Source organism: Orcinus orca, chromosome 17 (genome assembly GCF_937001465.1).
Source record: "Orcinus orca chromosome 17, mOrcOrc1.1, whole genome shotgun sequence".
Classification (NCBI taxonomy): Eukaryota; Metazoa; Chordata; class Mammalia; order Artiodactyla; family Delphinidae; genus Orcinus; species Orcinus orca.
The window spans coordinates 24274522-24301857 of record NC_064575.1 but is presented as its reverse complement, the minus strand read 5'-3'; the positions used below and the strand labels follow the sequence as shown (position 1 = coordinate 24301857).

Sequence of the window (27336 nt, the reverse complement as noted above, 5' to 3'; positions counted from 1 at the left end):
TCCAGAGAGTGCATAAGAAGACATAACTCATTCTATAAACAATACTTTGACAGTGTGAAAATGGCCCTTATGCATTGAAGAATTAGTTCAATTAATACCAGTCTTCAATTAAGTACGAAATTTTACTTTAAAATCCAGCTAGTGTTCACTTTTGATTGTTTATTCCATAACAGTTGCTGTCTTTTAAATGAATTCAGCAAGCTGCCAGCCTGTTCCTCACGTTAATTTTTTCAAGCATTTGATATGTTGCCAGAGCATGTTCTGCCATTACAAAATCATTCAGTAACAGGTTTTCAACAACCAGTTTCTAAGAAGGGAGAAAGAAGGGAAGGGAGAAAAAGAAAGAGGGAGAGAGAGAATGACAAACCAAGGACAAATCCTATGAAATCCCTTCTGTTCCCATTTTTTTATTGTTTCTTGCCTTATTTTGCCATCCCAGTAACATTTGTTAAGAATGTGATAATACATTAAAGGCTACTATATCTTAATATCACCTCAATAACAACTTTTCATAAATTCTTCAATTTTAACTTATGACTCTTAAGGAAGGATAGATGTCCACAGCAGCAAAATTGACAGAGATGCCCTTTAAAAGAACCAGGAACAACATCTTCAGTGCACTGGTCACATCAGCTCTTTTCTGAGCACAATGATCAGGGATACAAAGCAATGACAGGAATTGTTACTGACTTTCTCAGTGAACTTTTCAGGCTGAAGGTCATTCTATGGAAGATGCAGAAATGATGGAAAGTTAGCAATTATTTTAGCTTCACGGTTAGATTATCTGTGGTCTTGTTTAAATTGATCATAGTTATTGTTTTCTTCATTAGGCAATCAAAGCAAGAAAGAAAATGTTCCTTAACCAATAGAAGCAGATAAAATATTTTCCAAACCTTCTTTTGGAAGAATATACTGAAAAGAAGAAGCTAATTTACAAATAAATGGGACTAAATACAACTTGTAATTGTTAGCCGATAGATGCCCTGGCTTCGGCCCTGATGGGCAGGTTGGTGGGTTTCTTCATTAGATTTCACCAAGAAAAATTTATATCTTGCCTACTGTGAAGAGATGAGAGTGTAGGAAATAAATGATGAAAAAAAACCAATTTTCTTTTTTTTTCTTTTAAATGTTAGTAGTTAGATAATTTTTTTTCTTTTAAATGTTAGTAGTTAGACAATTACACTTAAATATTGACTGGCTCTTTTACATGCACAAAAAGGACAGTATTATACTTAAATGTCAATCTCATCCTCTGAACTATGTCTTTTTATGAATAATTCTTTCCCCTCATTTTTAGAAGTTTAGGAATTTGCTCCCAAATTTATATTACTAAGGGTTTTACATTAATTAATGATTTACATTATTTTTAATCATTTGTATCCCTGTGAGAATCTGACAAAATCTTGTCAGATTTTACAGGTGACTATTATTCAATAATGACAAAAATAGAAATGATATCCTCAAGAGGTTTATAATTAATTTCAGTAGTGTTTTCAGCTCAGTTCCCTACATCTCAGTAACCTCATCGACAAAATAAAAAGATTTGGATGAATAATTTTGAGGAATAATTCTGTTCCTAAAATATCCTTCTTATATTTATATAGTTTAAATAGACTATTTTTTTCTTCTTTAACTTGGTAGCCCACTTTAATTGGCACCTGAAGCAAGATTTTCTTTCAATGTTTATGATGTTTCACTATCAACTTTTTCTGTAATTATATTCCCACGTTTTATTTTACTTTTTGAAATTGTGATATAATTGACATATAAGTTTATATTAGTTGCAGGTATACAACATAATGATTTGATGTATGTGTTTATTGAAAAATGATCACCACAATAGGTTTAGCTAACATCCATTGGCACACAGTTATAATTTTTTTTTCCTGTGATAAAAACTTTTAAGATCTACTCTCTTAGCAACTTTCAAATACAAAACGCCTATTATTACCTGTAGCCCCAGATTTTAAAGGACACTATCTATTCCCATCTTTTTGGCCATAGAGGATAGTTCCTTTTGATGATCCATAAGTTGGCAAACCACTGATGAATTTTGATCATTTATGCAAAGTGTGTCTCTCTCTCCATTAAGGTAAAGTTCATTTACTCACATCTGACATTTGTCACAGAAGAGACATCCGTGCTTCAGAAGGTCCAGAGAGCATCCAAAGTGTTCATAGTGATGTGGAGATGGCTGTCACGCAAACAGACAATGACGTTTAGGAATCAGTCTGGAAAGATGATTTACTGAGCAGCTAAATTTGATAATTTGTTAAAAATTAAAAAACTAAAGTCAATAATCACAGGAAGAGGGCACAAGAGATAAGTATAACCATTCAGTGATAATAGTGTGATACTGAGAGGAAACATTTTCACTGTTACTCCATGAAGTGCACACTTATCTAGTTTTCATTTCCATGGCTGGAGCTCCCAGGGATCAAGCCAGTTACAGTAGAAGTCGAAGCCAACACTGAAACTCAATAAAGTAAACGTAGGGAAACTAAAAGAATTACAATACCCAACCTAGACTAGTACTTTACTTGCAAAATGTGGCAAGTATTGTAGTCTGTCCCCCTGTATTTGTTGTCCCTTTCTTTCATGGTAATTGAAACAAATTACCAAAATGGAAACCTACATTTTCTTTCTGTTGGGCAAATGGTTTCGGGCATTAAAACTGGGTTTCCCAGCCTTCCTTGCCGTTTGGTGTGGTCATGTGATTATGTTCTTAGGTGAGATGGGAGTGGAAGTTGGCTCTGGCAGCTTCTCTAATCCTCCTTATGAATAAGCTCGGGCACACCTGCCGCTGCTTGTCTCTTCCTCCTTCCTACTGCCTGGGACACAGCTGTGATGGCTGTACCACGAAGATACAGGCACACACGATGGAAGTAGCCTGGTGAGCGGGCAAAGGCTGGGTCAGCATGGATTAGTGCTGCCATATCAACCCTGCATTGTACACCTCTGGACTTTACATGAAAGGTATAAAATTTTATCTTGTTTAAGCCATTGGTATTCTGGGACTCTGCAACATGTAGTGAAACCCAATCTCAACAAATATGTATGGCAAGTCAAAATATAATGAAATTTTGGGAATTCCCTGGCTGTTCAGTGGTTAGGATTCCACGCTTTCACTGCACAGGGCACAGGTTCGATCCCTGGTTAGGGAGCTAAGATCCCACAAGCCACACGGCGCAGCCAGAAAGAGAAAGAGAAAAGAAAAAAGTATACATACGATGAAATTTTGTAAAAGATTTATGGGTGTGACAGATCAAACATGGGCTCTGAAAGTATGAGAAAGAGTTCTAGTATGTTCCTTATGTGCAGGTTGAGAGCCAGAATCTCAGGTGTCATCCCATAAACCATCCCTGTGGTCTTAATTGGGGCCTAATCCTATTCTGGTTGATCATAGATCTGATTTACAGTATTAATTCCTATTAACTTCTGGGGGTTTTATGCAGAACATCCTAATAGCTAAGACTAATGCCCCAAAATATTTGTAGGCCATTCTAATCAAGTCTTCTCCATACTTAGCTGAGAACATGTCTCTTTTCCAGGTGATCCTATATGTATAAAACATCTGTGAAAGACTGCTTCTCCTGGGTATGGGGGTAAAAATTTGACTCATGTGTTTGATTGATTAAACCATTTTAACTCAGCGTTGCACTGACTGAATGAATGTTAGCAGTAGATGTTCTACTGTAGTCTCAGGGATAAATATTCAGAAGGTAATGGAATTTTCCACCACTTCTGTATCAGTTAGGATCTGTCCAGCTCTTACTGTTGCCATTGTTCTGCATTTCCTAAATGTATCAGAGACCTCTATCATTTATATTGATTTCCTTTGTTCACCTGAGGAATTTTGACAGAAACAAAAATAGTCTACAAACATTTAAAAACTCTCTTCCTCGAAATCCCCTATCGTTATCTCTCAGGTTGGCAGAAAAAGGAAAGCTTCCTTGAATATTTCAGGATATCCTTTCTTCTCCTAGTTTCTTGTTCTTGCACATGGAAGGCAGTTTCCTAGCTTAGTGTTTGTTATGTGTACAAATCCCACTTTGTTCACTGACATCAGTGAATCAAAACAGTTTTTTATTTCTTCTTTTAAGCAACACCATCTCCCATCTCGCCTTGCAGTCACTAACTGTAGTATTTTCTTTTTCATTTTAATCTCACACACTAATGACATTGTCCATTTCTACTTTCAGTAATTTACTTGCCTTACTTGGCACTAATTTATTATCTTGCTTCACTCTGTACCATTGTCGGTGGGAATGTAAAATGGGGCAGCCACTGGGGAAAACAATGTGGTAGTTAGTTCCTCAGGAATTTAAATATAGAGTACAATATGACCCAACAATTCTACTGCTTAGTATTACCCAAGAGAAATGAAAACATATGTCCACATAAACTTGTATATGAACATTTATAACAGCATTATTCATGATAGCCAAAAAATGGAAACAAGTGAAATTTCCATCAACTGATGAATGGATAAACAAATGGGGTATATTCACACACTGGAATATTATTCAGCCATAGGAAGGAATGAAGACCTGATACAGGCTGTAGCCTGTATCATAGACGAAAACAGAAAACATCATGTTAAGTAAAAGAAGCCAAAAGCAAAAAGTCATATATTGTGATTCTATATTTATGAAATTTTCAGAAAAGGCAAATCAATAGACACAGTAAGTGGATTAGTGGTTGCCAGGGGCTTGGGAAGGGAGGAGAAAGGGGACTAATGGGAAGAGGGTTTCTTTTGAGGATTGTGATAATTTTCTATTATACAACTTTGTGAGGGTTGTACAATATTTAATATATGAATTGTACAATATTTAATATATGAATATATAAAAAAACACTGATTTGTAAATTTTAAAAAATAAACTAAAAAATCGTATATAAAAACTTGTCATCTCACTAACTAGAAACATTCATTCTGAGAAGGGTATGAGATGAGGCATTAGAAGGGAAAAATAATCTGACAGATATTGTATCATGTCATCTCGAGCAGAAGGAGAAGGAGAAAGTGGGGGGCTGTGGTGGTATGATGAATTGGGAGATTGGGATTGATATATATATACAATACGTATAAAATAGGATAGCTAATAAGGACCTGCTATATAACTAAATAAATAAGAAGGAAAAGGAAATCTTCCCAGGTCCCTTTCCCTTCATTCTTTAGCTCTGTTCTTCCTGAAGCTGCAGCAGGAGAGGGGAAGCAGCATTGAGGCAAGAGTGACAGAGCACATAGCAATCACCAGTTACACCCAGACCCGTCACTGGGGTAGAAAAATTCAGGATAATCACTCCAGGCTGGTCAGTGACAGTTACAGAAAGTGACAGGAAAGGGAAGAGGGGTTATTTTCTGGCTGGTATTAATAAAGAACTAAGACTCATACAACATTTCAGCCCATAAACATCTCATCCCAATCTACCCAAACAAAAGCTTGCTAGATGCCAGTCAAAAGCATCCCATATGCATCCCTCTTGCTCTGTGGACCTTGACAGCTGGATCCCTTGAACCAGATTTGAGCACATGCCCTTCAGTTCTACGCTTTGAGGTTAGAAGACAAGAGACCTCACTTTCCTCCCAGCCATGCAGGGTTGACTGACATCATTCCAGAGAATAATCAGTTCCAGGCTGCTCTTAGGAGCCACAGCCCATCCCTTTGTATCTATCAGACCTAACGGCCTTAGAGGGGAAGAATGGAGAACTGTGCTGAGGCGCTGGGACCAGCAGGCAGCTGACTATGCTGAATGTGGAGCTTCAGCCATGACCTGGAGAGGCCAGTCTCTAACCCCCTGCAAGCTAGATGCCCAGACCTGACCTATCAGCTGTGTCACCTCTACTGCCGCTCCCACACCCTCAGCAATTAATGGGCTGGAAACCTTCCCAGTCCACCTGCAGTTTGCCCCAGATGCTACAATCTGTGGAACTGCTGGACTCTTTCTACTTAGACAGTGAAACAGGAGCAACCTCTTTCTTCATCTCAATCTTTATAGATCTAGGGCAGAGATGGATCATTTCCATCTTGCATTTCACAGCTTGGGAACTATATTAGGCAACCTGGCCACTGAGACAAGAAGTTTTGATTCTTCCTCCCCAGGTCAATTTATATTATTAACTTCTTTGAACCCCAAATCCCTTCTCTGTAAAATTATAATAATAATACCTTATTTGAAAAGTTGTTTGTATTCAGTGAAGACAATTACGGCAGAGTACCAAGCCCAGGCGCTGGTTCACTGTCTATTGACAATAAATGTTGCCATTATTATTGATGTTCTTGTTTGTATTTTTAACTACAGAGTCCTGGATAGGGAGACAGGCCAATTCACTAAAAATCAATTCTTGAACTAATTACTTTGCAGAATGACAAAAATTTACAAACTGTAGTTTTAAGTAGTTTTAATAAAAATATTTTTTATTACATGTAATCAAATATATTCTTCTGCATATTGGCTAAATTGAGCTTGATTAGCTACCTGATAAAATAATCCTAATAGAATGCTAAAATGGTGGCAAATAATAAATTTACTGGATGTACCAATATGAACCACTTTTTCCATCCAAATTTTGGCATTCAGCATGTGACTTTTGATTTTTTCAGATATTTTGTCATGAAATGATTCTTTCCAAAATGTAAGCACACTTAGAATCATTTTACCAATTCCCCGAATGGCATGTCAGCCTTAAATTACATTTTTAGCAAGTGATTTTTAGTTTAATTTACATTGTAAAACACAGAAAATTAAATTTTAATTAAAATTCATTTAGAATTAGAATTAAATTGAATTTTCATTAAATGAAATTTAAAATGGAAGAGCATCAGAAATAAATCAGAATTAGCCAAGAGTCCTATCAGAGATAAAATGCTGATATTTTGGTTTCTATCAAGAATTTCAGAAACAGAAAGATAAGTAACAGTTTGCAGAAAGTTTCAACTTAAAAACAGAAAACTGCTCAAATCAACAGAAAGGTAGTAAGGATATTTTGCAGGGAACACTTTAATGGATTGGGCGATTTGTTCCTCAAATTAATTTGATATTTAGTCATGATCTATGTAAAGTTGTAAGGAAAGCTAAGGAATCTTAGCTTTAAAAATTAAAGCTAAGTTAAAGTTAAAAATCCAAAAAGACATTAAATTTAGATGCTAGAGTGTTAACAAACTGAAAGTGATGTTTAAAATTTTGAAACAAAAATCGATACAAACTGAAAAGTTTCTACTTGAATTGGTAAATATTAACTGTGATCAGAAAAATGTATTTAATCATCATGACTATATTTGGACATTTTTCTAAAAGTTGTTAAGCCATTTCTTTAAAGCTATTAATTCTCAGCATATTCATCTTGGACCTCTGTAAGAAGGAAAATAAGCGATTTTAAATGCTCTAGATTCTGCTTCCTTCTGCATGACTTGGAGAGAGAGGTGCTGCAGCCTCATCCCAGGTGAGCATTGCGGGGGAGTCCTGGTAAAGGAACAAGACTGTCCGGACCCAGCTGGACCATAGGAAGTTCTACCCACTCCTCCCCAGCCACCCGAATAGAATACCTCTTTTTGTCCCATGTCCCTGCCACATCATCTCTAGGGTCTGACTCAGGAATTCCACCTCTACTTGCAGGAAGTAGAAGCCCAACTGAAGGAAGGAACCACGGGGCTGAGCATTGTTGAGCCATCACTCCCGGGGTCCCCAGTGGGAAATGAAGAAAGAATTAAGTTACCAAATGATTAAACTGACAAAGAACCAAACTTATGGATTTAAAATAAAATAAAATGAAACACAAAATGGTTTTACAAGCTTGAAAAGCAATAGCTTAACAACTTTTAGGAAAATGTCCAAATATAGTTACTAGTGATTAAACATTCATCTCTGAACATGGTGCAGTATCCTTCCTGGCCAAAATCTGTGTGGCAAGAGGCCTGGCCCACAGGGTTTACTCACATGAATGAAAGGCAGAAGCTGAAACACACAAATCAGAATCACAGAATCCCGTCCAATGGAGCATATGGAGGAGGTGTGGACAGAAGAAGCCGAGGATGTAAGCAGGTGAAAGGCAATGACTGGAAGCCAAGATGAGATGCTAAACAAGACCAGAGAAACAGGATGAAATTGGAGCTTGCCTGCATGAATTCCAGGGACTGAGGTGATGAGCTAATACCACTGTGGTTTGGGTTTGTTGCTGGGGATTTGGTTGGTTTAAAGATAGGAGAGTAGAATTCACAGGCTCCTTTCTGTGGCCCAGCAGTGAGATTTTACCCTTCATTCATTCAGGCATCTTCCAGGCAGCCCTCCTCAGATTTCACTTGTCCTTGATTGAGCGCCCCTGGTACTTACCTAGAGGAGGAACGGCAGAAGCATGCGCTTCAGATCTGGAATCAGAACGGCCTGGGACTCTCCAAAGCCACTGTCTGTGAGACTGCAAAATTTACCTAACTTCCCGATGGTAGGCATCTGCAATACAGAGATAATTATACCAACTTCATAGAGTTGCTGAGAATACATGAGATCAAATATGCAAAGCGCCAAGAACAGTGCTTGATGAATAGTAGGTGCTTAATAATAGTGGTAGTAACCCCCTTGCCTATAAAAATCCCCCCTGAGATGACTTTCCTTCTTACTCTTGATGTATCTGGCCTCATCACACTTCTTTCAAGAAACCTATCTCTTCAAAGTAAGAAGTGAAACCCTGGGGTTGAGTTACACACGGTTGTACGTGATTGAATGCTTGTGGTTTGCTGCTTATCTGAGGCATTTGTCCTTCCAGACTTCCCCACCAACTTGCTTACTGGCACACAGATAAGATTAAACTTGTTATATTCAGTAGAAAAAAAAAATCCCTTACTTATAACTTCATAAAAACTGGGTCATGGGTATTTTTCATAGTTGCTCCCATTTTACTGACATTTTATGATGTATAATAACTAACAATAGCAAACGCTTATAGTGGCAGCACGTTAAAAAACAAAAAAAAAAGCTGCCACGTGCCCAGGCAGCCAATTCTGCTAAGGCAATTGCGTTTCTGAAACATACAGTGCCAACGGTCAGATCTTTTGGTGAAACCATTATGAATTTAGTAGCTAGTCTCATAGGAGTTTCTAAAGAATTACTCTCTGAAAATTTTCTGGAATTATTTCCCCTGTGTCTTTTCAGCCTTTTAATTAACACTGAGTTATGATCTCTAACCTAGAAATAGGGGACTCCTTGAGAAAGCTCATTGGTCCTTACTGCATCTTTATAGTATTTCCCAGGGCGGTATCAGTATCCCAGTCCCTGACCTGTCCAAGGCAAGTTGTGTTGAGTAATGTGTCCCAAAGGCTGTGGTCATGAGACTTCTCTGTAAGGGTTTATATACACTGTGCAAGAGACTTTCCAATATTTAGCACTTCCATGGAGTGAGTCTAGAAGCTATTAAAATTACTGGGGATATCAACTGAAAAAAAATACATAACCTAAAAGTTGAGAATTATGTTTTATTCGGTGGATTTTCTGAGGACTTAAGCCCAGAAGACAGCCTCTCATAGAGCTCTGAGGGACTGTTCCAAAGAGGGAAGGGAGGAGCCAGGATATACAGGAGTTTTTACAACAAAAACCAGGTAGTTGGAACATCAGATGATTACTGTTAATTAAAGAAAAACCAGACATCTCAAGTTAATGAATTTAGAGCTTTTCTACGTACAGGAAGATGCAAGAGTCTGGGCTCACTGAAATCATTCCTTTGGCACCTCAACTATCTAGGGCCAGTATCTGGCTCTTTCCCATCCTGAATGCCCTCAGGGTGCACTGTTGAGGCAGTGGCTGACGACTTGGTGGCTGGCAGCCTGTTTGTCTCCACCCTGAGTTTCTTCAGAGCTCACCGTTGGAGCAGTTATAGTGGCTGATGGCTTGATGGCTGCAACATCCTTTGTTTCCTGATTGTATGGCAAGTGACATTTTTCATCCACAGGAACATCTGCTTAGAGAATGAAGGAATCAGAATTCTTAGTCTTTCAGAATACTGAGAACATAGAAATGGTTGTGTTTGAGATGCCATGAGTAAACTGTTAAGGGAGAAGCATTTTCCTGGGACAGAATGAAAAAGAAAAGTCAGGAAAGATAGATAGACACAGAGACACAGAGAAAGAGAGAGAGACAGGCAGACAGACAGACACAGAGAGAAACAGAGAGAGAGCTTTCCCACCAGTGAGTAAGAAGTTAGAGGAGGGCTAGGAAGCAGGGCAGAGAGGACGGCAGCACGGGACCAATGTTTTCCCATTCTTACTTCATTGTCCTGTTTCTCTGTCGCAGCACTTCTTCGTGTTATTTGCTGCGTCATCTTCTGTGGAGTAACGTGGTTCTTCAACCTGAACACGAACTCATGAAGAGAGAAAGGAGCAGTGGAAGAGCCGCTCTCCCAGCTGCTCAAAGCACTCCTTTTCCAGAGTAAAGGGAGCGTCATTTTCCAAATATTCATTTTTTGAGATTATTTCTATTTAACTGGTTTCCAGAACAGATTTGAAATAGTTGGTTATCGTGTGATGGTCTAAATACCATTCTCCCAAGGGAAAATGCAGGTACATTCAGGTTAACTTTGCTTATACAGTAAAGGCAATCATTCCAATAGTTCAAGTTCAGAGATATGAGATGATAGTAACTGGAGTCTTTTTTCTTTTCCTCTTTTCTTTCTTTTTTTTTTTTTTTTTTTGAATCCAGATGTAGAGTTAATAATCTATTGCATAATTCAACAGCACATATTGAATATTAATGATATTCTACAGGTATTTAACACTTCTTATCTAATAACCCCGAAATGCTTGCTTTTAGCTATCACAACATATATTTTCTGTTAGCCTAATAGATTACAGAGGCATTTCCAATTCAAAGGTGTAAAGATGACAACTCATAAGAAACAATGTTAGGTCCCACTCTATCTCTTTGTTGTTACGAGGAAACTTCCTGCTTCAGACTGGCAGAGAGTCACCAAGAGGGCCAGGAGTAGAGGAAGAAACCGTGGTTTCAGTTTCTGAACGAACTCTTATCCGTAATGCCCTCCCCAATCAGTGAAGCTCTGGGGTCCCCCATCCCTCTGCATATACAAATTCTTTGGCACACTTCCTGAGAAACAAACTGATAGCTAAGGAAGATTTAGACCCTGACACCCACAGAAAGCAGGGGCTGTTTTAGCACATGCTGCACAGGACTAAGGGTATCTCCTGCCGTCATATCTGCATACCTTGAAATTGAATTTTAAAAGGTCAGAATCTAGATATATAAACATTTAAAAATATTATCCCCTAACTTATTTGTTTAGCTTCTAACACGTGTTAATCTCCTTCTGTTTTATCTGTAGTTGTGGGAGGTCTATGCCCAGAGCCTACAGAGAGCCTTTGTCAGGGCGGCTCTGCACTGTCAGCAGAGGGGGCGGGGCTCTGCCTGGGCCCTGGCTGGGCTGGCAGCGCTGGGGTGCAGTCAGCACTGGCTCTTTTCCCGATCAGGCCACTTCTCAGCCTTGCTATTGGCCCAGAGACCAACTTTCTGCTGCCATGGGACAAGCCCGTGTCCTGCTGGCTGGTGGATACCTGATGTCGTTTCCATTTGCCATCCAATTCAGTCATCATCACACTACTTTTACAATCTGGACACCTCAGCACATTCCTGGAAAAAATGAATAAATGTAAAAGATCATAAAGGATTTATTTGTATAGCTCTCAAGCCCATCAAAAAAAAAAAAAAAAAAAAGAAAGAAAGAAAGAAAAGAAAAAAAAAAACCTGCTAAAAGCCATAGTATTTGTACTCAGTCAGGGAGAACGAGAGTTAAAGAGTAAATCACTTCCCTTTAGGAGTATTTGCTGTGTTCCAAGATAATTAAGAAAGCAGCCAGACCTCTTGGAAGCTGATGCTTTCTGAAATAGAGAATTTCCAAATGCAAAGTGTTCCTGATGGCAAGATTAATTTCTTCTTGTGCCCCTGTGCATTCTTGATGTGGCATATATCCTGGGAAAGGCATAGGGCAAACTCAGAAGCTGAAGCTTGCCAAAGGATACGTCAGTATATCCTGCCTTACCCTTTCCCATTCTCTCCAGACTTCAGAAAGAAAAGAATGCAGCTTTTTTTTCATCCATTACCGGCCTTACAGAAGAATACTAGTTTATTTGGGACAATCATGTTGTCCCCCCTTTAAATCCATAGACGTCTAATCCAGTGCAGACGCAGGGTAGAGACAAATTCATCTCTCAGTGCTGAATGTCTTTCTGAAATAACCCAGAGGAGTGCTAACTTGGGCCCAAAGAAAAAAATAATATTTTATATAATAAAGTGATTATATCTAAAGAGTGTTATTCCAATATAATATTTGTACGCTACCTCAAATCCTATTTGCTCTGACTGTGGAGGGGATTCAGGACGGAGAGAAACAGGATCCTGGCCCTAGGTAAGGTGCATACTGCTAAAGGACTGATTCCAAAGAGCCCAGACTTGCATCTTCCCATATAAGAAAAGTGCTAAATTCATGAACTTGCAATGTCTGTTTTTTCTTTAATTAACAGTCATCTTTTGATGTTCCAACTATCTGGTTTCTGTTGCAAACATTCCTCTGTATGCTGGCTCTTCCTTTACCCCTTCAGAGCAGTCCCTCAGAGCTATCAGAGAGGCTGTCCTCTGGGCATAAGACCTCAGAAAGTCTGCTGAATAAAACATAATTCTCAACTTTTGGGTTGTCCTTTTTTATTCAGCTGACATGACTCTCTAGACAGCTGTCAGCTGGTCAGCTTCAGGCACTGGGCCCAGACCTCTGGATCCCCCTCTAAGAGGTCAATTCCTGCCATCTTATCTGAGTTTCTGGGTGTGGCGGGGAGAAGAAGAGCGGCCGTGCAGTCCTGTGTCCACCGAAACCTTCACAGGTGATGACCTGATACACCCCTTCCTCCTTTCCTGTCCCCCACCTTCTCCCCTCTTCCTCCTTCTCTAACCCTTCCCCTCCCTGGCAGCTTCCCTAAAAGATATTACTCAGCCATATAAAGAAACGAAATTGAGCTATTTGTAATGAGGTGGATGGACCTAGAGTCTGTCATACAGAGTGAAGTAAGTCAGAAAGAGAAAGACAAATACCGTATGCTAACACATATATATGGAATTTAAGAAAAAAAAATTGTCATGAAGAACCTAGGGGTAAGACGGGAATAAAGACACAGACCTACTAGAGAATGGACTTGAGGCTATGGGGAGGGGGAAGGGTAAGCTGTGACAAAGCGAGAGAGTGGCATGGACATATATACACTATCAAACATAAGGTAGATAGCTAGTGGGAAGCAGCCGCATAGCACAGGGAGATCAGCTCGGTGCTTTGTGACCACCTGGAGGGGTGGGATAGGGAGGGTGGGAGGGAGGGAGACGCAAGAAGGAAGAGATAGGGGAACATATGTATATGTATAACTGATTCACTTTGTTATAAAGCAGAAACTAACACACCATTGTAAAGCAATTATACTCCAATAAAGATGTTAAAAAAAAAAAAAGATATGCAGAACAGTTGACTGCAATGTTGCTGTTACTACCCCGCAAGTATTTTAGATAAGTTCTAGTTATGAATAAAAAAGGTAATGGCTGGAGCTGAAAGGCAAATTGGGGGATAATTGTAATTTTAGTCAGCAGTACTGTGTGGTGGTGACATCTGGACTTTACAATCAGCCTGAGTCTAAATTCTCCCCTCACTATTACTCGACTTTCATGGAAACTTCCACAGCCTCAGCTCCCTCATGTGCAAAATGAGAATAATTCAAGAATTAAATGAGATAACATATGTAAAGATCTCATTATGTTTCTGGCACATAATATCTGTTTAATAAATGTTAGCTATTATTGTTAATTCCAAACCTATAACACCTCCTTACCAGTGATGTCATATTTAAAGGCCAAAAAATTATTAACAGCAGCAAAATCCCCAACAAGTTTTGGAAAACTGAGATTGAAATGGAAGAAATAAAACCTCTAAATGCAATAAATGTGTTATGGAGTATATGACAAAGCCAATACTTTTCTATGAAAGGATTTTTATACTTTGTAGTAAACTTGAAACTAGGAACTTAGTAGAATTAGTAAAGGTCAGACCTCTGGACAAAATATCTGCTTCCCTGGGCATTGTCTTGAGTCTAGTAAAATTACTGACCTTCTCCCAAATCGAGCTGTTCCTGTATATGAAACAGTGTTGGACATGGTTTTTGGTCTCCAGAAAAAGATACTACAAACTACAAAGTGTTACTCTTGATTAATAACAAGCAACCCCTCTGTTGAATTGTGTCCCCCTAAAAGATATGTTTAAACCCTAACCCCCAGTACCTCAGAATGTGACCTCATTTGGAAATAATGTCTTTACAAAGATAGATTAAAATAAGGTCATTAGGGTGGGCCTTAATCCGATAAAACTTGTATACTTATATAAAGAGGAAATTTGGATAAAGAGACAGGCACACAGAGAGAATGCCACTTGAACGTGAAGGCAGAGATCCAGGTGATGCGTCTACAAGCCAAGGAAAGCCGGAGATTGCCAGTAACCTGGCAGAAGCTGGGACAGAAAGAAGCAAGTAACAGATTCGCCCTCTGAGCCCTCAGAAGGAACTAACTCTGCCAAAAGCCTTTATCTTGACTTTCTAGCCTCCAGAACTGTGAGAAAGGAAATTTCAGCTGCTTAAACCACTTAGTTCGTAGTACTTTGTCATAGCAGCCCTAGAAAACTAATACGTAAACACAATGATCACAATCAGGACTATATTAAAATTCCACAGATCATATTGAAAATTATATTGAAGAATCACAGCTCCCCAGGCCCAGCAAACAAATACATACCCTTAAAATTCCTCTTGTTTTCCTAAACTATTGCAGCTGCTACACTGGCAGCAGCCTCAACCTTTCTTGTTGCCACTGCATTATTGATTGCTATTTCATATTCTCTCAGGCACCCATTAGCTCTTCTGTTGTGATTGTTTTCTGTTTGTTTTTCACCCCGTTATGTCTTTAAAATGATTGGCATGCAGCCTTATTTTGTATTTCAATATTTAAGACTGAGAGTCAACTCAGTCTGGAAAGCAAATGGGGGGCTCAGCTTAAAGCAACACACTTAACTCCAAGCACCCATGAGGGCTGTAAAATCTCCCAGAAGCACTGGGTTCATTGTGTCTGTGGAGTTAGGTTAATTATAACCTAGTGTTCTACCTACACCATCCCTCAGACTTCCTTTCACCTTGATCATGATTTTAGCTTCTAACATGACTCATCTATCTGGTCTTTTCTCCAGTAAGAAGATGAGTATTACAGAAGACTTTTGCCATTCTTTGGCTCTCCAGCATCCAACAACTCACTCCAATCAACACCCTAATACAGGAGTCCCCAACCCCCAGGCTACAGACTGTTACCAGGTGAGCCAGCAAAGCTTCATCTGTATTTACAGCCGCTCCCCATCGCTCTCATTACTGCCTGAGCTCCACCTCCTGTCAGATCAGTGGCGGCATTAGATTCTCATAGGAGCTTGAATCCTGCTGTGAACTGCGCATACGAGGGATATATGTTGCGTGCTCCTTATGAGAATCTAATGCATGATGATCTGAAGTGGAGCTGAGGCAGTGATGCTAGCACTGGGGAGCGGCTGCAAATACAGATTATCATTAGCGGAGAGGTTTGACTGCACAGAGACCATGATAAATCAACTGCTTGCAGACTCATATCAAAACCCAATCTGTGGGTGTCAAGTGAAAACAAGCTCAGGGCTCCCACTGATTCTGCATTATGGTGAGTTGTATAATTATTTCATTATATATTACAATGCAATAATAATAAAGTGCATAATAAATGTAATGCTCTTGAATCATCCCCAAACCATCAACCGTCCCCCCTTACCCTGGTCTGTGGAAAAACTATCTTCCATGAAACCAGTCCCTGGTGCCAAAAAGGTTGGGGATTGCTGCCCTAATATCTCATTAGGGGAAGTCCCCAAAAAATACCCCTTTTGGGAAATTCCCCAACTATGACTGCCTCCACCCAGGAATGAAGGGACTCAAATCCTTCCTGGCCCCTTTGTGTAGTCAAGGAGTGGGCATAAAACCAAAACTCAGTCCATCAGGCCTCCTTCCTGGAACTTTGAATTCTGAGCAAGGAACAAATCCTTTTGGCTTTCAGAGTCATCCCAACTGCAACACAAAGACCAGATGGTTTCTGCATTATAGTTCCTGCTGCCAAGCCTGAGGAGCTGCCTGGAACTGCCAGTTTTCCAAGACGGGTGCTCCAGACTCTTGTTAATACTTGTGCACCTGATACGCTTCTGATATACGTATTCTGGCTTTCTTTTTCCACTTCTTTTTCTTTTTCCTTCCCTTCCTCCCTCCCTTCCTTCCTTCCTCTCTGTCTCTCCCTTCCTTCCTTCCAACCTTCCTTCCTTTCTCTCTCTCTCTCTCTCTCTCTCTCTCTCTCTTTCTTTTCAACCACATTTGGTCTCAGTGGCTTACAACCAAGACTCTTGACAGATTCAAGGCCTAATGAACAGAAACTACCAGACTATGGTGCAGCTTCATCTCACATAAGTGGTGGGATATGAGGAAAATCTTATACCCAGTCTGAGCCTGTTTGCTCATGTGGAATGTGAGTCTGATATCTGCCTTCCTAAACTCTGAGCTTATCGTGCAATCCAAAAAAGCTCTTTGTTACTGTTAAGCAATGGAATAATGATAATGATGATGATGATGATAATGATACTAAAGATACTTTATTAGAGTTTCATAAGGTAAATATGCAGGAAAAAGGAATACATAGTTGTGAGGTGGAAGGTGGAATACTTAAAGCACTTTAAAAAATTACATAATAAATTTCTTTCTGAGTGTTAGAATAAAATATTTGAAATTCACACTACATTTCAATGAACCAAAAAAGAGAGTCATTCCTTAAAGAATGCATTTAATACTATGTAAATAATGCTGCTCTTCATTTATTTTTCTTATAAATATGGATTTCTTTGTTTCAGATTTTCTTAAGGGGAATTCTATCTGAATGTGTTACAGCTAAATTCATGAGTCCACCCATATCAGATTGCATTTCATATCCCCAAATGCAATGCCTGTTAGATCTTTTGTTTATACCTAACTGTTGGCTATCTTTTTTCAATAAACATTTTTATTGAATTATGCATTCAGAAGGGTATACAAATCATAAAGGTACAGTTTATTGAACTATCACAAAGGGCACACACCCATGTAAGTGACAGCTAGGTCAAAAACTGAATACTCCTAGAACCTGAGAAAATACCCTCATGCCCCTCCGAGGCCATACTTTAGCTGCCTGAATTGCCCTTAATTTTAACACCAGAGAACAATTTTTCCTGTTTCTGAATTTTATTTAAGTGGAATTATAAACTATGTATCATTTTGTATAAGGCTTCTATAGATCAACAATATATTTATGAGATTCATTCAGGTTTTGAGAGTAGCAGTGGTTTTCCTTCATTACTGTGTGTTATTCTATTGTATAAATCTACCACAATTGGTTTATTCATTCAACTCTTTGAAATGTTTCCAGTTACAAATGATATTGTTTTCAACATTCTATTTTATCTTTTGGTGTACATATGTATTTCTTTTAAATATTTACCTGAGGATGTAATTGCTGGGTCATAGAATTGAAGATGTTTAACTCTTATAGATAAAAAATAGTCTTCCCAAAGAGGTTCTGCAGTGTTCTGCATCCTTGTCAACACTTGGCATTATCAGTTATTTTAAATTCTAGTTATTCTAGTGGGGTTTAGTGTTATCTCCTTGTAGTTTTAATTTTCATTCCCTTGATTCTAAGCACACAACAAAGAAAAACTACATTATCTTTTATTATTTACACTGAGGGATATGCAGGGAGACAAACTGTACCCAAAGTGAGCTCAAAACTTTACAGCCTTGCCCTCGAAACAAATACATGTACCTGAATCTGCATGTGTGTAGGAGAGCAAGTGTATAACTGAGGAGTTCTTCAAATAGCTTCCATGCAGAATTAAATGTTTATGAAAAGATAAATAAGTAATAAACACAAGCTAATGTGAAACTTACATATATTATTAAAATTCAACTTAAGCACAACAACTATTTAGAATCTAGACCAACAAAAGATTTTTTTTCAGGGGGTGGGTTATTTTATCATAAGGTTTGTTAAAATTGCTGGTCCATGATGATATTCAAAAGCACACCACCTAGATGATTTTATTATCATTTTTAAACTCTCTACAGACAACACATCCCTTTATTGCCTGCACTCAGAGTGGACCACTCTCACTGCCCCATCCTTGGTTGCCACTAAGGGATTTTATGCCTTTATATGTTGAATCATCCTTGCATTCCAGGAATAATTCCCAACTGATCATGGAGTATACTCTTTAAATTTTTTTTCTGATGTCCTAAATGATTTCGGCCCCATCCCAATTTACATCACCTACTTTGAATGGGTTTCTGTGCCTTAAAACTCAAAGAGCCTGGTGCATAGTGGATGCTAAATAAAACATTACCTTTGGACCTAAATTTACGGGTTTCTATGTTGACTTGGAGTGGAAACTCTTTCTTGGAGGCTAGTGGGAGTCAAAACATCATACTAATATTAGCATCTCTTCTTCTAGGGAGTTAGAGAATCAAAAATAACTAAAAAATAAAAGAGCACTTTTGTGGGAAGTTAAGGAAGGGACTTGACCCTTGGCATCATTAGCTCACTTGAGCTTGCACTCATCTCTTTATTGTCAGTGAGTTTACTGGTTGGCAAATGGACATGGTAAGGACAGCACCAACTTTCAACTAGATACAGACAGGAAGAATCAGAAGTAGGAATATAGTTTATTGACATGTCATTATTTCTCTAGATACCATGATCATTTAGAGACATGGTTTATGACATCTGTTTACAGTTTACAAAGGCATTAAGAACCAAGTGACAGTGCAGTAAGATTGCATGAGACAATACTCCTGTTTTCCCCCTGACTTTATTTCTGTGTTGTATCAGTTATATGACAGTTATTTAACCTCTTTACTGTGACATACAATGGTAGGGTGTGCTATGCTGTATTAACATAATTATGCTCCTTTATTGACTATAAAAAAAGAATTTTTCAGAAGTCCTGGGCACTGTAAACAGCAGCTTCTTCAAGCTAATGCACAGGAGTGTCAGCACAGAACTGCAGAGGTTAGTTAATGGAGGCTGAAATTCTGCACTATTAATAAAGCATGGTATTTAAGAATTGAAGTGAATTATCTATGAGGTTTAGGCATGGAGCTCTAGGAAATAAATATTTTATATAATTACAACGTAAGATTAACTGTCTAAATATTATTCATTGCCTTACAATTTTTAGCACTTTATCCCTCAATAATTAATATTATTTACTAAATATCTATTACTATCATTAAGAGGTAAAATACTATATGTAATAATAAGTATTATGAAATCATTATTTATACATATCAAACATGGGGCTGAGGAGGACCTGGCAAGGGAAATCTGGGTGGGGGCCAAGGGCCGCCTGGAATTTATAACTTTATTATTATATTTAAAATAGTAACTATTCAAATTTCCTGTACACTATTCATTGCATGATAATATATAACATTTATTGCTATATAATGACTAGTATTTCATTTATTAGTATTTTGTATTAGTAGTACTAGCAATTAGTAACCATTTACTAAATAACAAATATATAGAAAATGATTTTAATTATATGCAAAGCCTCTCCCATCTCTCCCCTCACTTCACCCCAGGCTACGATTCCTAGAAGAACTGGGCAGTAATTATCACATTTTTGTGCTTCTCTGAATGATCTACAATTTGTGACACTTGAGCCATGTCTGGAAGGATGAATGGGGTTAGTTAGGAAAGGGGAGATCGAAGGTCTTTCCAGGGAAGGGTCAGCAGGTACAAAGACATAGAGACGTCTAGCTAGTTGGAATGGCTGGGGGCTGGCTGTCACCCTTCACAGTCTCACATCCCTAGTGCAATTTCCAAGTGTCCTCTCTCTTCAGCAAGATAGTCAAACTTCTTTAACAGAGGCTGACTTCTAAAAGAGCAAAAGTGAGATTTGCCAGGTCTCTTAAGGGCTAGACCAGAATTTGCAGTCATTTTTGCCACATTCTGCTGGTCAGTGCAAGTGACAAGGTCAGCATAGGTCCAAGGGGAAGAGAATTAGCCTTTACTTGTTGATGAGAGGACAGACATATGTCTGTAACCATGAGAAGAACTGGATACTATTATATGACACAGGATTGTTCCTTGAAATTTGGAAATGAGAACATCCCAGATTAGCCACACCCCTTCTACTTTTAAATTTCACTATGTTTTGGACTACCTTACTCAAAAATTGCATTTCTTTTATTACATGAAGGAGAAAAAAGAAGGAAAAGAAAAAAGAAATCCCTGTACAGGAAATCCGCTTTTGAAGTTCCCCAAACTAATTAAGAACACACTCAAGTCTCATTTATTTTATATTATCCATAAAATAATCAAAAGTTAACAGGTATTTACCTATGCCTGTTACAGCATTAATTTCACTAGTAAAATCATCTAAAGTATCAAATTCTAGACATCTGTTTAAACTAATAATCTTGAAGAAACTTTGTCTAAAGCAGAGTTGTGGCTCACTAGATGAAATATTTTTATTAGATTTGAAATTAGATGGAGTTCATTTGTAGAAAACAGACACCACTTCAGGCACTTAAGAAGAAAGGGATTTAATACAGTGAATTTGGTGCATACAAACTAACTGGAAATGTTGGAGCTACAAAACCCAGGATGCTGTAGATCAACACCACAGAACAAGCCCAGCAAAGGACTGCTAACTGTCATCACCAGGAAGCTAGCAAGTCAGGAAGCTGCAGTCTCAAGTGGACCATCATCTTAGTCATCATATAAGGAAAGAGTATTTCCTACAATTGTTGATCGGGATAAGAGGATGGAAAGCCACCACTTAAATGTTGACCTCTGGACCATGTACGCACAATGATTTATATAAGGGCAAAAACAAATTAAAAATAAGAAAAAAACTTTAATTCTTTGTACTGAAATAAAATGAAGCATTTCTCCCTCTCCCTTTTCTTAGAACATTCACTTTAGAAAACTTATAATTCCTGTTTCTTTGAAATATTTGTAATCCTTTTTAAAAACTAAATATGCCTCTTGCCAATTTTATAACCCAGGAATGTTTCCTCAACCTAGAAACCAACTCTGAAATGTTAGCATCAAGGAAGAAAACGCCCCTATCTCTCAGTTTTTATGGGAGGGTAGAAGCTGGCTCCTGCCTCTAAGTTGCAAACCTACCTCCTGTCATAATGATATAAGAAATTTATTTTTCCTTTGGGTAAAGGCAATGAGCACAGGTGGTTACCCTAATTACCAAGTGAATTTAGGACCAACTATGTGTGATAAATTGTGCTGTCCTGAGCTGTTTATCTTGAGAACCCGGATGGAATGGGTTGTGTCTGCTCAGCTGCACAAAAGGGTGAGATTCCTTTCTCTCCTTGCAGTCTCCTACCAGATTACCTGTAATTCACATCACATTCTGGTTCAGGCTTGTTCAATAACAACATTTTTTTCTTTTCTATTTTTGTGGGGAAGATTTCTCGGTTAGCAGGGGATCTTGTTTTTATATTTCCCCAACACTGCATGCCTCTGTGCCTCTGTTCCTGTTTATTTTTTTTCACTTATTCAAGTCTTGCATGAGTGCATTTGATAGGCAAAACCTAAATCATACCCAGAACCCTAATCTTGGGTGAGCCTGGGAAATGTCGTTTTTAGCTTTCCAGTCCCTACAATGTATGTTTCATCAAAAGAGTGAAGTTCTAAATTTCTAGACAAGTAGTGAATAAGGCATCATAAAAATCATGTAGTCTAGATGAGTTTAATTCTCTGCTTTAAATCCTGGAGGAACTCTGGTATTTGAATTTTTCTAACCACGAGCTGCAACCAATACACACCTCAGCACATACCAGGTGTCAGTGAGAATTAACGATCAGTTCTGAGCATCTTCCCTGCCAACAGGCCTGAGCTAATCGTTCTACTTTTTAGCTATCACAACAACTGTGCAAGTTGGCTATAATTACCTGGGTTTTGCTCATTAGGAGACTGAGGTTCGAACAGTTTACATGTCCTGTCCCAAACTATACAACTAGAAGGGAGAAATTCAACGTTTAAATTTAGGTTGTTTGATCCATTCCCCTACTTGTCTCATGATTTTCCCTTTTTACTTTCAGGTTCCTAGATCAACCCAGTGGGGTTTCTCCTGCCGTATCACACACAGTCTCAATGCTACTACTAGAGTTAAGAAAATGCTTTCAAGATAAAGAAGTAGAGGCTTTTCTAGATGTGGCTTAACTCAGGAACGTGGTTTGCAGTACCACCAGCTGCCCCTGCCCTTCTGGCCAGCCTGTGCCCAACGGCTTCTGTGGATGGACAGCTAGAGGGGGAGGCAAAGCAGCTTCCCAGCGGGGCTCTGCCTTTCACCACAGGACCGTATTGGGTAGGTTACTTGACTTTTCTAAGCCTCGACTTCCAAATCTGTAAAACAGATAAAAACTCAGGCTGCCTCACAGGTTTGTGAGGACTGAATGAGAAAACAGATGCAAAGCACCTGCCCCATAGAAATCACCAAATGAAGGTCAGAGCCCCTGATGATTTTATGATGATCAAACTTAACACTTCAGGAAGCAATGCATTCTCATTTGAGACAGCCTGAGTTACTGACAAATGGTTTCTTATATAGAGCAGAATTTTGCCTCTAGTACATTTTATTCATTGGTCTTAAGTATTCCCTCTGGGAAAAAAGCAAATTAGGCATCACACTCTTCCACATGACAACCCTTTAAATAGTTGAAGGTACATTTCCCCCGTTCACCCATATGAAACTTGTGTCTGCCAACTTCCCCACCCAACCCACACTCAAGTTTTTATATACAAACTACTCTTTAGCCAGTTCTCCTCAAATTTATTCTTGGAAATATTTTTAAACTGTTGTTATTTACATTTATATTCCATTTTATTTCACAACAGCTTTGACTATCATCTTAGCCCCTCAAGAGTTTTTCTTTTATTGAAATATAATTGATTTGCAATGTTTCCGGTGTACAGCAGAGTGATTCAGTTATACATATATATATGTATATATACATATTCTTTTTCAGATTCTTTTCTTTATAGGTTATTACAAGATATTGAATATAGTTCCCTGTGCTATACAGTAGGTCCTTGTTGTTTAGCTAGTTTATATATGGTAGTGTGTATCTGTTAATCCCAAATTGTTAATTTATCCCTCCCCCCAAGAGCTTTTTAATCTGGATTTCATTATTCTCTGTATGAGCAAGTTCTCTGGATTAGCTAGGATTAGGTTTGCCTATGAATTACATGACACTAAGATATACATACAGACACTTAGGTTGTTTCCATACCTTGGCTGTTGTGAATAATGCTGCAGCGATCATGGGAGTACAGATATCTCTCTAGATAATGGTTTTGTGTCCTTTGTATGTCAGAAGTGGGATTGCTGGGTCATACAGTAGTTCTATTATTGATTTTTTTGAAGAACCTCCATACTGTTTTTCATAGTGGCTACAGCAATTTGCATTCCCACCAACAGTGCCCGAGGGCTCCCTTTTCTCCACACCCCCGCCAGCATGTTTTATCTCTTTTTCAAAATAGCCATTCTAACAGGTGTTAGGTTATATCTCACTGTGCTTTTTATTTTCATTCCCCTGATTAGTGATGTTGAGCACCTTTTCATGTACCTATTGGTTATTTGTATGTCTTCCTTGGAAAAATATTTATTCAAATCCTTTGTTCTGACTGCTCCACCCACCAGCCTTTCCCTCTCTCTCCATATCTTCTGGCCTCTCTATTCCCTGAGACACAACAATATTGAAATTAGGCCAGTTAATAATCATACAATGGCCTCTAAGTGTTCAAGTGAAAGGAAGAGTCACACGTCTCTCACTTTAAATCAAAAATTATAAATGATTAATGTGAGGGAGGAAGGCATGGTGAAATTCAAGATAGACTGAAAGCTAGGACTCTTGCACCCAACAGTTAGCCAAGTTGGGAATGCAAAGGAAAGTTCCTGAAAGAAATCAAAATTGCCACTCCAGTGAACACATGAATAATAAAAAAAAACTGTAACAGCCTTATTGCTGATATGGAGAAAGTTTTAGTGATTTGGATAGATCAAACCAACCACAATATCCCCTTAAGCCAAAAGCCCAATACAGACAAAGGCTCTAATTCTCTTCAATTCCATGAAGTCTGAGAGAGATGAAGGCACTGCAGAAGAAAGGTTTGAAGCGAGCAGAGGTTGGTTATGAGGTTTAAGGAAAGAAGCCATCTCCATAACATAAAAGTGCAAAGTGAAGCAGCAAGTGCTGATATACAAGCTGCAGCAAGTTATCCAGAAGATCTGGCTATAGATGATTAATGAAGGTGGTTACACGAAACAACAGACTTTCAGTGTATATGAAACCACCCTATATTGGAAGAAGATGCCACCTAGACTATCATATCTAGAGAGGAGATGTCAATGCCTGACTTCAAATCTTCAAAGGACAGGCTGACTCTCTTGTTAGGGGCCGAAGCAATTGGTGATTTTGTGGTGAAGCCGATGCTCACTTACCATTCCAAAAATCCTAGGGCCCTTCAGAATTATGCTCAGTCTGCTCTTCCTGTGCTCTATAACTGGAACAACAAAGCCTGGACTTCAGCTAAAACAGCAGAAGCTGAACTGCTCCCATACTCCTTATTTGCTGCATACACTTCTCCAATGTGTTGAAGCCCTTCTTCTAATCTAGTTTATATCCCAAGTTTGTATCCACCTTGACAATAAAATTCTTCCACTTACTCTAGGACTTTTTGAAATAAGATTATAATGTCCCAAGTCATGTAGGGACTGGGTCCACAAATGCCCTATATATATCTCACTTTTTAGCAGTAGCCACGGTGATTGGTTCAGTGGGTGAACACGTGAGCTAAGTTGTCCAGTCTGTCTGTGGAATTTTTATATAGCAAAATGGGGAAAAAATGTATTCTTACTTTGCTCTAGAATCACAAAATTTGGAGACTCTAAGCCGGGAATTGGCTACCTTCCCACACCCCCACCATGTATATGAATCCATCTCTCTGCAATAGAAGAGGATAAAATCAATAAGCAGGAAAAACAGAGACAAAAGACAACCATGATGGCATTGTGTCTCCAGGTCCTATATCTGAAGCTCCCCAGTTTGCCCGATCCCTGCAGCTCTTCCTTGGCTTCTCTGAACAACCCCCTGGATGACTTCATTAAAACAACCTTGGTGCTTAATCTTTCTTAAGTTGGAGTTTATGTCATTGCAAACATAAGAATATTAACTGTAGCAGAGATAGCTAACTCTTATGCCCCAAATGTATGCATTTCCTTCCTGGAGTTCCTACCAGGAACTGCAACCCAGTCAGGCAACACAACTTTCCAACCTCAATACACCGAGGTGGGGCCATGTGACTTGTTCTTAGTAATGGAAACAAGCGTGTATTAATTCCAGATCAAGATTGTTAAGAAGTGGTTATATCTTCTTCACTCTTTTTTTTTCTTCCACTAGCTGAATACAGATAAGCACAGTGTCAGATGGTGAACCTATAAGACAGAACGAGGCTGAAATCCTAAATCACTAGTTGGAGGAAAGTTTCCCACTAATCTCTTTGGGAGTTGATGTGATTGACAAGTAAACTTCTATCATACATATTTGAAAAATTATATATTTTGAGGATTGTGTGATACAGCAACTACTCCTATCCCAAGTAATTCACTAACTATTGAAGTCCTTAATCTCAAGTTTTTCATGGCAATTAAAATTTTCTTTGAGCTTAGGAATGAACATGAAAGATATCCTAGAAGAGGTATCACTTGAACCAAATCTGGAAATATGAGAAGAATTCAATTGTGTGATAAAGGAAGGGAATGGCATTCCAGTGGAAGAGAAGAACATATGCAAAAAAGGACAGCAAGAAAAATCATGGAATATTTGGAGACTAGTAATCCATTTATTATTAATAAAGAAAGAAGAAGAGTAATGGGATATCAGTTGAAGTAGCAGGGGGGAACCAGATCATAATATGTCTTGGACCAAAACAAATTCTATGAAACTCTGGGTTCCCACAACCACAATCATTATATCACCCTTGATGACAGAAAGAGCAAGTAATTCTTTATAGAAATTTTTTTGTAGGATTCATGGCATGTATATCAAGAGAAGAAATTGATACTCTGCACATAACTAATGGAGTTAGAGTTTGGGCTAATTTCTGGATTGAACTTGAACTTGAAGGTAGTTAATGGTCTTTGCAGTAGCTTGGGATAAAACTGCTTAGAAAGAGTTCTTTGTATGGGATGGTGACAAAATAATCTAAATGAATTCTCTCTTGCAGGATATAGAAATAAAAAATACTCACAGGGAAAGCAAATCACTTAAGCAATGGCTGTATCCAGAAATATTGTTAACAATTCTCTGTGAGGTTTATGGAATAAGCCAGTTATGGAAGTATCAGGACCCAAGGCCAACTGATAACAAGAAAGTGAGACAGTAGCCAGGTTACCTTGCTTTATCTTGCTTTCTTGTGCTAATCCCACATAACCAGTGGTGATCTGGGTGTACCACTTCCACGCCACCTTAGAAACGACTGCACTCAACCTATTATGCCACACTAACGAGTTCGTATTCTATGTTGAATGTGAAATTTACTCCTACAATAAGGTAACAGCCATAATGTCAACTCCCAGGAAATACAACAATTGTATTTTTAGTCCAGGCTTATTTGACCTCTAGTAATCAATCATGGACTCTGACATGGAAAAATTTTACATTAAGTGAAAGAAAATAAATGGGTTAGAGGAAATCAACTGAAACAACTGTTTTATAACACGCAGGAAAGTAATATTTTAAAATAGTCCATCTGTTGACAGGATATTGATACTTGGAAATTTCTGTGTATAAACTTAGCAGGGTTTTGGCCTTTCGTGTTGCAACTATGACCCTTACTGGCCAGAAAGTAGCCATGGAGGCAAGGAAATACTGTTTAGATACTGACAATAAATGAGATAAAAATCCAATAGAAGGATTGCACATTGCAAGAAACAGAGTAGTTGATTTAGGATTGTATGTCATTTGGGCAATCGATTTCTCAACCTGTTTTTCACAAGATGTTATTTGGTATTTTACAATTAACGTTTCTGACCAATGATGCTTGGAAAATGTTAGTTTCAATAGATTTGAGCAAGTTCCTTAACTGAAGGATTTTTCAGAGCCTGTAATACGCTAAGCAGCATTTTTAATGTCTAAGAAAGGATTTCAA

The 27336-nt window shown here is 38.4% G+C and overlaps 3 long non-coding RNA genes across 3 annotated transcripts in view; 2 read left to right on the top strand and 1 right to left on the bottom strand.

The window, feature by feature from the left end:
- Window positions 1–2850: 2850 nt before the first annotated feature.
- Window positions 2851–10416, top strand: LOC117203788 (uncharacterized). The gene is made up of 3 exons (XR_004486678.2): window positions 2851–2976; window positions 8272–8443; window positions 10285–10416. It is a non-coding gene; the product is annotated as an uncharacterized LOC117203788 (long non-coding RNA).
- Window positions 8340–27336, bottom strand: part of LOC117195392 (uncharacterized) — a 32279-nt gene continuing 13282 nt past the window's right edge. Inside the window, exons 2-4 of the long non-coding RNA XR_004486679.2 lie at window positions 10259–11631; window positions 9677–9949; window positions 8340–8451 (exon numbers count right to left, since the gene is read on the bottom strand). This is a non-coding gene — a long non-coding RNA (uncharacterized LOC117195392). The remainder of the gene's footprint in view (window positions 8452–9676; window positions 9950–10258; window positions 11632–27336) is intronic.
- LOC117203787 (uncharacterized) lies at window positions 15422–27216 on the top strand. The gene is made up of 3 exons (XR_004486676.2): window positions 15422–15756; window positions 16144–16547; window positions 22227–27216. It is a non-coding gene; the product is annotated as an uncharacterized LOC117203787 (long non-coding RNA).